General features: G+C 45.9%; 1 pseudogene; it reads right to left on the bottom strand.

The window, feature by feature from the left end:
- LOC119292620 overlaps window positions 1–11,022 on the bottom strand; it is a 16,222-nt pseudogene extending 5,200 nt beyond the window's left edge.
- Window positions 11,023–13,335: the final 2,313 nt, after the last annotated feature.

The raw sequence follows: 13,335 nt of genomic DNA, 5'->3' as shown, positions 1-13,335 counted from the left end.
CTCCCCCGCACCCTCCCCGGCCCGCTCCACCATCACAAATGAATGCAACTAAAATTGCAAAAAAAATTGATTATATTTTCAAATAACAAATTTGATGATATTTTCAAATAATAAATTTGATGATATTTTTTCATATTCATAAATATTTTCAAATAACAAATTTGATGATATTTTTAAAAAAATTATTATTGTTTTTATAAAAAATACTGTTATGATTTAAACAAGTTTGAACATATTTAAACACAAATAAATATAACATTTTAAATGCATAAAAACAAAAATTGGGGAGCCTGGGAATCGAACCCAGGACCTCCTAGTGTGTGTGTTGCGTGCTGACCAGTCGGGCAAGTGGGCGTGTTCTGATGGAGATAGGGTTAGGTGGAATATAACCTGACCAGTCGGGCTAGTAATTAAAACAAAATTCTAATGGCGCACCAGGGGGAGCTGCGCCATCGCTATCGTCGTACTTATGGCGCACTAGGGGGAGGTGCGCCATTGCTAACCCTCCCCCCACTCCACCTATTCCCCTCGCACTGTGGCCTCCCTCCCTCCCTTGCCAGATCCCCAATTCGCCAACCGTACGCCGCCGCCCCCTTGCTCCGCCCCTCCATCTGTCGGCCTGCACGCCGTTGGAGACGCAGCAGTCGCTGTGGTCTTGCGCTGCCCCGACGTCGTCGCCCCGACCCCCGCGGGACTCCACCCCGCTGCCCCCGCGCCCCCAGAACAGGATTGGCCGAGCGTGCGCGCTAGGGTTCCTCACCCCGCCGCCCGCTCCTCTCCTCTCCTCCTCCCTCCGACGAGCGCGGCCCCGACGCGCCCACCCCGCTTGCCCCTGCCGTCCTCCGCCACCGGCTCCTGCTCTCCTTCGACCTCGGCGAGCGAGGACCCGGATGAGCTCGGACCCCGACCCCGACCCCTTCACCGACCCCGACCCCTCAGGCGACCAGGTACCTCTCCTCCTTCCTCATTCCTCCCTCTATCCACCATTCCCCATTCCCTCCCTCCCTCCCCTCGACCGTGGCAGTGTAGGTCATCTGATCGTTTTATTTCTGGCTTGAGTTGCAAGTTCTTGTCATGTTCATATATGTTATTTTCCTGGCATAGTTCAAAATGTGAGTGTGATTACTGCCAATCCCGGGGTTTTGAAACTATATTTACTGAAGTATTTCAGGAAACTGGTGAATTTATTTTGCTTGCATTGCTCAAGTTTTTATACTGAAACTAAGTAAAAATATTTGTAGATGTATTCTGAAAATAGTGTATATTCTGAAAATATTTGTAGATGTAATCTGAAAATAGAGTATAACTACCAATCCCTAGGGTTTATCTTGGGTTTATAAAGTTGGTAGTTCTGTCATAAGAATTTGTTGAGGATCACCATGAGAAATAATTCAAACTGAATGTATTGGCAGTGTGTTAACTGAATTTTCGCACTGCATTTTTGTAACTAGGGTTTATCTTGGGTAGGACCAGGAGATGTCTAGGGACAATATTTTGGCCATATGGTTAGCAATGTGAAGGGAATATGAGAGATTAATTCAAACTGAATGTATGTTTGTAACTGAATTTTTTTGACAGTGTGTTAACTGAATTTTTTTGATAGTGTGTTCACTGAATTTTTTTGACAGTGTGTTAACTGGCCACTTATCTTCATTTCAAAGTCCAAGTTGCAGCCATTTAGATTGACAGCTGGACAGAAGGTATCTTCTAGTAACTTTAGAGTGGAAGGCAGCTTCACTCCGTAGCTATATAGACAACTTCAAATTGGATGGCATGGAATATATTGTTGGGGTTTTCACTTTTTCTACTTCGCTTGGTATCTTTTTTAAATGTTATACACAATAACATAGTTCATATGCGATATGTGAATTTTCCTTTTCTGCATGTCACATCAACCTGTATTACTCTCACAGTCACATTGCGAGGCATTGTCTTGCTGCCTCATGAAGTAAATAGAAAAGACCAACACAGGCTCATGCCCAGTGCAACCTAAAATTAGCACCTTCTGTTTAGATGTTTATATTTACAACTTATTTTGTTAACATAGTAACAGGCAAACTTACCAATCCAGCTGATATATTGAATATCACCACGTGGACTTCACTTTGTCACTTGTCAGACTTCTGCATCCAATGAATTGGGGCTTTCTGATATTATTATTTTTATAAAATGACATTCTTTTTAGAGTTTCAGCTTTTATGTACATACATTAAACTAAAAAGGTATCTCTACCACTACATGAAGTATAAGCATGCATTCTAACAAAACTATGTCTCTACGTAAAAGCATTCATTCTAAAGAAGATACCTTTGGTAAAATGTGTTTAACTTGTAGCTTCTAGCTTAAGTGAGTAGCCAGTACTGTAGTGAGTAGCTTAACTTGTTTAAGTACTGCCAGTTAGTAGTACTGCTAGTGAGTAGATGAACTCCATTTAACTAGCTTAATTGAGTTTCAGTTGTGTAGTGAAGTTCTTCTATTTTGTATGATGCGGTTCACGCTTAAACTGTCCTTCTATGTAGTCTGTTGGATCATCTATGTACTATTTATGCTGTGGCATGTGGTGTGGTCGACGCTGAGATGTCAACTCTATGTACTATGTATGTTGTGGCATAGGTGAAGCCACTGACTACACTTCAGGTTCTACTCCTGGAACACTTTAGGAGTTTTACTTCATAACTGGAGGATTTTGATGATATTGGGGGGTTTTGTCTCCGACCATCGTGTCGTGATGATATTGTGGGGTGTTGTGGGGTTGCAGCTGGGCGGGGGTAGGGTAATGATTTTGCAGGTACCCCGAGAGACCCTTGAGTTTGCCGGAATGTCGATTAACTTCCGTTCCGGCAAATTCGGGTACTCCATATGTCCTATTTCCAGCAAAGGTCATGCTGAAATTTTCCGTGAATTTTAGCATGACTTTGCTAAAAATAGGACATATGGGGTACTTGCGACTAATGCATGGGCCGGGGTATATTAGTACTTAGTTAAGTAGGATCAATTGCCCCGCCATTCTTGCTGCATAGGTGGCAATAGAGCCAAGTGATTAGTGACAAGTGATTAGGCCCAACCTAGGGTGCCTCGGCATCGATAAACCCTAAATGATGAAAACTTAACTTAGCATTTAAGGTACCTCGGCGTCGACAAACCCTAAATGATGAAATCTTGGCTTCTATAGGGTGCCTCGGTGTCGATGAGAACCTAAATGATGTACGCTTAGGCTTTTAGGGTGCCTCGGCGTCGACAAACCCTAAATGATAAAAGCTTAGCTTTTAGGATGCCTCAGTGTCGACAAACCCTAAATGATGAGACCATGATCTTGTTCCTTGACAATAACCAACTTTTTGACCAAACTTTTTTCCTATTTAGAGCGAAACATGACCCACAACGATGAGGCCGGCGGTTCGGGCGGCAAGCAATTCTGGGAGCTGTCCCAGGAGATGGAGGAACAACCTCACTGCTATGAGGATGCCGCGGAAGACACCGATCCTAACTACACAACCCCTAGTGGCATCGGGCATGACACCACTGGTGGTGCCACCGATGATGCCACCACTGATGGTGCTGCCGAGGATGCCACCACTGATGATGGCGGCACACGCACAGATGGCAGCCAATCGAAGAGGCAACGGAAGGACTGGCGCCCGAACGCGCTCCGCACCGTCAAGGAGGAATTTACTCAAGTGAACTCCGACGGGCATCCAACGGAGCCCAAACATATAGTCAAGGGGTACTCGGTTTAGCTCAGGTGCATTCTCCGGAGCACCGTCTCGATCAACACCGAGAACCTTAGGCATAAGGACCGAGGGAATTTGCGCAACCTCCTCTTCACGAAGTTGCACGAATGATACAAGTTCCCCGCTGAATTTGAAAACACACGCCTCTCAGGAAATAAAGTGAACAGTGCCGCCCTCACGAGGATGAGCACGACCCTGTCTACTTGGAGAAGCGCGGTGAAGAGAATGATTTAGAAAGGTGATAGTTATGAGAAGATCAAGGCGAAAAATCCTTCGATCAGCGAAGAGGACTACAACGAGTTCAAGATCAAGTGCGAAAGCAGTGCAACCTCCGAATCAAGTCAGTGGGGGAAAGAAATACGGGAGTTGAACCTAGGGGAACACAAACTCGGTCCTGGCGGTTACAGAGTGGCGGAGCCTATAAGGGACAAAGAGGACGCGAAGCGTGCCGAGCAAAGCCTACCACCCTGCTTCGAGAAATACAACAGTGACAAGCAGACCAGGAACTATGTCAGGGCCCGGTACAAGGAGGACCCGATAACAAAGGAGCTTATCACGGATCCGAAGACCAGGGCGCTTGAGCTTGTTCTGGCGAAGGAGACTGAAATCAGTAGCGCGGGGTCGTCTCAAAGCACCCATGCTTGGGATAGCACTCTAAATAGGGCGTTGAATGTAATGAAAAACAAGGATAAGCTCAGTAAGCCGTCGTCAGCTGGTCGTGTGGCCGGCAAAGGCTTGTCCACAAAATGGTCGTCATGCTATACTGCTGGTGGGTGAAAGGAGAAAAAGACCAGCTCGGAAAGCCAGTCGCGCGAGGTTCAAGAACTCAAGGCACAAGTGGCATGGATTACAGAGATTATCCAAGAGCAAATGCAACAACAACTGGGATCGACGCTCACCGGCATTATGCCTACCTTGATTCATGGGCTGACGACGTGGATTGCGGGTGGCCAATAGGGGCCGCCCCTGATTCCCAGCTTCAGGCCAGCAACTCGCACAACGCGCAGGCGACGCCATTGGAGTCTCCGGCGGCGGCGGTATTGGTGTCTTCGACGCCGGCACGACCGGCATTGGAGCTTAATGCACCCGGGTGTACGCCGATCGGCACCTCGGCAGCAAGCGGCCCCTCCGTCAGTTGCCCGCCCGCCGTTGGTGGTGCCTCGACATTAGCCGAGCTCGACGCCATCATCACGATAACTAATTAAGCCTCTCGGCCGAGGACTTCATCTCCTTTTACCTTTGACTGGGCATCCCTGGCGCCCTACATGTTTTCGCAGGGCGCCGCCGATGTTCCGTGCACTCTCCTGCACTTCGTGAACGACGAGTTGGTGGATGTTGCCAAGGGCAAAGTCGTTCAACCGGGCAACCCTGTGTTCCACTGTAAACCGATGCCACCCACCGTGTATAGGGTTCAACTGGTTCGGGTGCTAGCAGGCTGCGACGAGTTGTTACCTCCGATTCGACCCGCCGGGGCCGACGAAGATGATCTGATGACCCTCAGCACCTGCCTAAGTTGGCCCCTACTTTCGCCGAAGAGCCAGATTCATTTGGGGGCGGGGGGCACCACCCCAAAGACAACACCGCCAGTCGTTCCGGCGCCAAGCCATGGCAAGACCGCCGCAACGCTACTGGACATGCCGGACATCCCTATGGCACAGGATCCGAACATGCATATGGCACAGGATCTGGACGACGACGACAACGATGATGGTCGTACATTTAGCAAAATTGATAAGTACGTTGCCGAACATGGGTACGATGACGAATTCTGCGGGCCTCTTTCTCAAGAACCCAACCCTACAAAAGACGACCGCGGTCTAGCTGGTATGGCGGAGAAACCCAATTGCAACAGGCGTCATCTGGCGTTCAGTTCTCAGGAGACGCCTCCAGCTGCCGACTTCACCGAGCCTCAGATAGCCGAGGTGCCAAATATTATCAGCCCCAACACACTCAAGAAGGCGGTCTGTGAGCAGAACTCGGTCCCGTTACAACAAAAGAAGAAGGGACGGAAAAGAAAGAGTAACAAGGGTGCGAGCCAGCCAGCACCGAGTACGATCCGTGCTCAGGATGGGCCACCTTCACCTAAGGATATCTCGAGGAGGGTGCATGTAGCGGGTTCAGAAATGCTACCGACAAATATGCTCAATGCTGCAACTGGTGCTATGCGGAGTCTGCATGACAGTGTTCTTTCTTTGGAGAAGCGGCATCTCAGAGAGAATGATGTGGCATACCCGGTTTTCGTGGCCAAGGTGCCAGAGGGCAAGGGCTTTGTGGATGGCCCTATCGGGGGTACGATCGTCCTGCGGTTTGATGACATCTTTGCTATGTTTAACCTTCATCCGCTGCACTACACCTTTGTTCGGCTGTTTTTGCTGAGTATGGAGATGCGGATCATTAGAGACAACACTCCAGACATCGTGATAGTTGACCCCTTCTACATGTGTGCCAAGAACTTGTGCAGCACTAGGGACCGGCATGTCGCGAGTTCTTACCTCGAAGGTGTCATTCTGGCAGACCCAGATAAGGATAACTTCCTCATGCCTTACTTTCCCGAGTAAGTCATCCCCTAACCGCCCCGTAACATATGATTACTTAGATTTCGATCGTGCTTTTTTTTCTAACATTTCATGTTCTGTGCAGTGACACACATTGCACACACATCCTCTTAAGCCCGAAATATTCCATGGCCATGTATTTCGACCCGGACCATGACTCCAAGATAGACTACACAAATATCAAGAAAGTTCTTGATGATGTTCTCCCCGGCTACGCCAAATCCGGAGGCACCTTCGCCAAGCCAGTTTGTAGGCGGTACAGCGCGCACGTGTTTGCCCACAATACAAAGTTCTCCTGTGTCAAGCAGCCGCCTGGCGGTCAGAAGGATGCCTACTACGCCCTCCATCACATGCGGGCGATTGTACGGGACCATCATCACCTTCTGCTACCAGATAATCTCAAAGATTGGATCGCGAGCTTGTCGGCAATCCAGGACGCGGACATCAGACAAGAATTCTTTCGCATCCAGTCGGAGTTTGCGGAAATTATCCATCAAGATGTCCTTCGTACCGCGGGGCAGTTCTACCTTAGATATCAACTTTCCAACAGTAAGATAGACACAACGCTACAAATGCAAGCTGACAACACCCGCGATTACATGACCATCACGACAGACGGAGGCTTCATCCATGCTCCGGTCCCATGAGTCGAGTCGAAAGTAGTGATGCTATGTGTAGTTCTGAAACATTGATTGACTCATGTTGTAATTAAACTTTAATGAACTTATATGTCTCTTTGGTTTGGACAGTCGTTCAACTTAGATGTAGTCGATGCTATTTATTAGTAGGACCATGAATCGTGCTATTAATGTCTTGCTTTTCTCTTCCGATCCTTTTGTTGCATACTTATATATTGCTTATGTATTGTCTGTTGTTTGGCTTGTGCATAGAGATGCCATCGTATGTCGTGTACAAGGGTAAGGTTCCCGAAGTCTATGACGACTGGGAGGAGTGTCGGAGACAGGTTCACCATTTCAGCGGTAACAGTTACCGAGGGTACACCACTAGGGCGGAGGCGGAATCTAGATACACCCGCTATCTAGCGGGAGAGAGGAGGGAGTGTTGGAGGAACCGGATGAAGACCAGTTTCATCGCGATGATGCTCATCGTGATGACCGCAGCTCTCTTCTATGTGATGGTAGTTTAGATGATCGATATCGACTTGTCATGTGAAGACAAACTCGCTACTCGCGGTCTCGAGACTTGTAATGTTCTATCTTTGTTTGGTCTTTTGAATTCAGAGACTAATATGATGAATTGTATTCGGCGACTAATCTTCTATTGTATTCAATGAATCTGCTGTTGCTGTGTGGTGTTGTCTAAATTCTGTCCAATAATATATTTTGTAACCTGTGAAAATATCAGAAAAGAAAAAAATCCCTAATATTCATACTAGTGGCGCACCACACAAGACACTAATGGCGCACCATGATAATCACACTAATGGCACATCAACCACTGGTGCGCCATTAGTATGCCAAAGCACATGGTACATATGGCCCCCTGGGAGGAATTCTAATGGCGCACTGTGGGCAATACTAATGGCGCACTACGTGGTGTGCCATTAGAACACCAGATACTAATGGCGCACCAGTGATGCGCCATTAGAATTTAATTCTAATGGTGTGATGCTAGTGGCGCACCAGTAGTGCGCCATTAGAAGGCAAAACTGGTGCGCCGCTAGCATGCCTTTTCCTAGTAGTGACAGTAGAAGTAGCTAGAGATAATAAACAGAATAAAGGGCTATTTTTCTATAAAATATATTTTTCACTATGAACAAGATTTGTTTAATTGAAATTAAATGTCAAGAAGTTAGAGAGCATGATATAATAAGTTCGAGGAATGATTTGATGTTGCTATTCAACTATTGAATAGATATTGAAGGCACATTACATAGAGTCCTAGATTTTACATATATGAAAGTAGGCGCACCATGAAAGTGATAATCATCCAATTAATAAAACCATTATTCTAACAAAATATTAAACATTGCCTCATATATACCAACGGGAGTAACTTTCTATTGGTTAGAAACCGTTGTGCTTGACAGTTATTTAACACGTGCTTTTTTAGACGCACTAAGACCATATATAGGATGCAGACCATTCTCATGCCAATGTCTAGAATAGCCAATCTACATAAGTCCTAGTAGCATGCTCCTAGAGGATTCTTACAAATACTTACATGGGTATGTTCCCAATAGGAATGGATATAGATTATGCTTACAAAAATGATACACTCTAACACTTCCATCGGAGCACAATTCAGCTCCCACAATCAGTAATCAGCATGAAAACTTAAAAAACAAGTTTGATAGAAATCAATGTTCAGGAAAGCATGAAGCATAAGCGAAGCGACAGGCTGACGCTTAGAGAAATGGGTGCTTAAGCATTTTTAAAAATAGAGCTGCAGGTTTTGGAGGTTGTAGACCGAGAATTAACCTGAGTAGACGATGCGGGACCTTGGGGAAGTTGGTCACATATTTCCTGAATGTGTATTGGCCTGTGTTGCCGCGACAATATAGATCAGCAATCAGAGTAATCCTTTAGCACTAATATTGGCTCTCAAGTTTCTTCTACGTGTATATTCAGTTGTGAAACATGCACATACCAGAGGGAATCCATGGTAGAATAAACTGAGAATCAAAAAATCATAGCAACTTTTGTACAAATTACTACCATAACCTTGTTAGAGAAGGATTCGAAGAGAATCTACTACAAAGTATTGCACCATCATGATAACGACAGAAAGTATAGCCAACATTTAAGTTTTTTTTGAGTTGCCACTTTTGCAATTCTGAAATCTGAAGTAACTAAGGTCCGGGTTATTGACAACTACCGATTTTCGTGGGAAACACTTCCAACTCGGGTTAGGAACACCAAATTTAGTACTTTAGTATTCAGTTTTATCACTAAATATGCAGCATGTAGTCGTCAAATTTAGTACTTTAGCGAGTACAATTTTCTGTAATTCCTGGTGAAAGTTTCATCTCTGTGTCGTAACATAATTGACACTGTGCATCAATTCAGCTGATTTAGTTACCTTGTGACCTTGTCCATGTAGGGAATGAGGTCTTTGCAACCTCCTTAACCTCTTATTGATCCTTGTTCTTCTTTCCTAAACAGCATAAGGAAGAAAAATGTTCAGTATAAACATCCAACACCAAGACGAATAACAAAAATGTTGCAGCAAACTAACTAACCCTCCCAGGCGATGCTTTGCGGGTCATTGGTGCAGCCACGCTTGGCATGGACTCTGTAGTCGGCGGAGTCCTGCTGCAGCTGAATGTAGTCATCCATGCTGGGCATGTCCAGCTCGAGAGGGCTAACTGAATCTGGACCAAGGTGTTAGTAGAAGTGTGGCATTAAACAATTGGCAGGCGGGAGAATCCGGATGGATGTGAAGTGCATATATGTGAAGTTTGTCCTAGCTGGGAGTCGATGTTGCAGAAGCTGGTGACCATGCCGACATCGCTGTCGCTGAGCACCTCGGCCTTCTTGCTGTCGGGCGCTGAGAACATGATGTTGGAGTTGGTGTCGTCCCAGGTGCTCATGGAGAAAATACTCAAGAGGTCACTCGAGCCGTTGCCAGCAGCGATGCTCTCGCCGACGTCCTGCTGCCTCAAGAAGCTCCACAACGAGCCCAGCCTCCTCTGCTATGCCATCGAGTCGACGTTGCCTCCTCCGTGCGAATGCAAGTAGCTGATTCCCATCCTTCCTCTCGTTCCACCCATGCCGCCATTGCATGTGCATCATTAGAGTCACAAAGCCAGAGCACATCGATCAAAGCGCACAAGGGCCAAAAAAACACAACACCCAACCAAATTTGGAAAATCAACATGATGACTGAAGCAAGGATCATGACAGCATATAGGATATTTAAAGCATATAAGATATATAAAAAAATGCAGCAGAGGTAGCTAGAAAGGAAACAAAGAAACTTGATCTATAGTAAAAATAAGAAACAACCTCCAAGATAATACGCCTGCAAAACGAAATAACAGAACTAATTAGGACATGGAACCATTGTAACTTCCATGTTGCTCTGCAGTTAGCATATTTGAGCTATTAAAAACTTCAAAATCTAGTACTTTTGTGTCCTAATGGCGACAACCAAAAGCTATCTATTGCGCATTGAACTGAAAAATAATGTGTATTCTCAGGTATGCACCCCAAGTAGCAACCGAAACATTATTGAACTACAAGCAGCTCAAGATAATAGCTACAAAATCTTTCCAGAAATGAGTGACTAAGTAAAAAAATGAAAAACAAGAGAATGAGGTAAGTAAGAAATCCCAATTGAGCTAGAGAAGGAGACGCTGTGCCTGAGCCTCCAAGAACCAGTAGAAGAGTGTCCTCCCACTCTGCTTGTCCATGGTGACATGCCCAGAGAACCGAGAGATGTGTGAACTCCTTGGCTGACGAAGGAGAAATACCATCCTATCAGCTTCCTACTCGCTGTAACCGGCCAAGTAGCAGAGCCAACACCCTGGCAGGCAAAGACAATGCGTGCCTGAACACACACGTCACTAAGCCAACAAGCACACACACAAAAGGAACTCGTAGCAAGCAAATGCGGGGGACAGGAGGAGAGTTGGGACTGAAAAGAAATTACCATGGTGGCGACTCGATTTACAGGCGGAAGCGACTCGAGGCGGAGGCGGCAAATCCAGATAGCAGCTGCACGAGCATGTGAGTGTCACAAGATGCAAACATCAGTCTCATACATACCTGCATTTCTTTATCAGCACTACACATCTCCAGATTTTTCCCAAAATGAGAGTTCAATAAGCTACCATCTTCAGCCTCCTAATTTATCAGAGAGCAGCATTTGTTAGTTTTGAGAAACCTGAAAAAACAAAGAAACATCAGGCATATTTGAATAATCATGTCAACAAAATGAGCGATATAGATGAAAAAACAACAAAATGAAATTCAATAAATTGAAACGCTGCTATAGTCCTTCAATATGTATTTCTAAAACTGATATATCATCTTCATAACATGTTTATTTTATATCCAAGGCTTGACTGTAGCATAAAATTACACCATGGTAAATCTTGAGAAAGACCAAGCTTCAGTTTCAGGTATAATCACTTGGTCACAAATTTTAGGAGACGGGAAGACAACGGCCAGCGGTCACGAGATGAATTGTGCCTGCAAGTTCAGAAACACCAATACACCTAAACGGAGGAACTTACTTCATGTCCCTGAGCCGCCGATACTACTTTACCAGTGCCAATGGGCTACACTGGTTCGTGCGTGACGACCTCGTTGGCCCAGTCCTTGATCTTGTCTGCAAATAAAACAATCATCTCAGCCTACACCTTTTAGGTGACAATATATGAAGATGTTAACAAAGCAAATTTCATAATTCATATCAAGAAAAATTATTCTAGAAAGTTGATTAATAGCAAGATATTGCCCCTGCCAAGCAAAATAAAAGTATACTAATCTGTTCATAAGCACATAAACAACTAAGTCAGCTACTACTCACATGAACTAAAAGGATTGTAATTAATAGGATGGACTGCTCATTTGAAGAAATTTATTAACAAATACTTTGGATGGTTCAGGTGAATCTAAAATGCCCCTTGTTCTCACCTCATCCTGCGGTCCTGCTCCAGCCCCTCGGGCAAAACATCGCACTTTATCCTGCAGGTGATTGTCAGCCTAAGGAAGTAGGCGGCGATCTGTTGTCTTCTCAAAATGCGCTAACCTTTAGCCGTTTCCATGCTTTCTAATGGGCTTCAGAGGTCATCTACACAAAGCAAGCACCTCCAAAACATCAGTGGTAGGTTCACGGAGGAAAATAGAAACGGTCTGAAGTCCATAGTCAACAATATAGACCATCTTCCAAGATCATACAAAGGAAGCCACTCCACTACAAGCTTTCTTTCCATAGCTACGGATGTGTGTAGAAGAGCCTGGAACAGGGGTCAAACAAGATAAATCAGCCAACCATATAGTTCCAAGGTAGCATCAGGATTAGTATTGATAACTAATCGGGTAATCGTCCAAGAGCGCAATGAACTAAGAGGAGATTTACCAGATTTGAGTGTCGGGTATCGGAGAGGTGGAAGAGGGAGTTGGAGCCGAGCCGTGCCAGCCGGGTTATCGATCTAACTCCGGTCGGTCAACCCTGTCATCGCAGGTGAGACCACCCCGCCCCAGCACGCCTACCTCCCCCTATCCTTCAATCCTTCCTCCATATTCTCTCTTCATCAGGGACGGATCCATGGGGTCACCCTTTGCGTGCAACTTCCTAGCACCGCCAGAGGCAAGCTCATCGCGTCCAGCCGCTGCCCCTATGATCACCGCTTCCGCCGATGGCAAGGAGGAGGAGGCGGGCGAGGAAGGCGGAGCTCGGGCGGAGGTGGGAAGGAGGCGTCTACGATCAAGGAGAGGTTGCGGCGGGAGGGAAGGAGGAGCGAGACCGTGCGGCGGCTGTGGGGGTCGGGGGGCATTGGGCAAGGGGGCTAGGGTTTGTCTGGCGGCTAGAATGGGAGTGGGAGTGGGACGAGGCGAGGGTAGGATTGGACGCGGAACGCGCGGAGCAGATTGGCCAAAACTTCTTACACGGGGGGACGATGAACCCAGCCAACAAGCACACGACGCGAGCCCACCCGTCATTGGCCAGCAAAAATAACTGTGAGGTGAAAATGGGTTTTACTACTGTGAAGATCCAATAGTTCAAACTCGCCCGAAGGGCAGATCCGATGGCAGACGAAGGCCCAATCGGGGGAGCCTTCTGGAGGTGAGTTGGCTAGCTTCTGTTTTGTTTTAAATGGGAAATCTGGTAGGATCACCACCAATCATGATTAATGAAATAGCTTTGACTTTGAAACATGTGATGCAAAGGCTTAATATTATAGAGAATAAGATTTCTACCATAGAGCATATTGAAAATTTGGATAAAAAGATTCATAACCATATTACTCAAATTGGATAAAAGGTAGGAATCACTTTTAAAACCCTAAAAGAGAAAGAACTTGTAAATAATGTGAGAGTAGAACAAGGTTCCGCTATAATCAATAACTTAGAGGATAT

Source organism: Triticum dicoccoides, chromosome 4B (genome assembly GCF_002162155.2).
Source record: "Triticum dicoccoides isolate Atlit2015 ecotype Zavitan chromosome 4B, WEW_v2.0, whole genome shotgun sequence".
Taxonomy (NCBI): Eukaryota; Viridiplantae; Streptophyta; class Magnoliopsida; order Poales; family Poaceae; genus Triticum; species Triticum dicoccoides.
The sequence above is the reverse complement of the archived record's forward strand: the minus strand, read 5'-3'. Positions and strand labels throughout refer to the sequence as shown.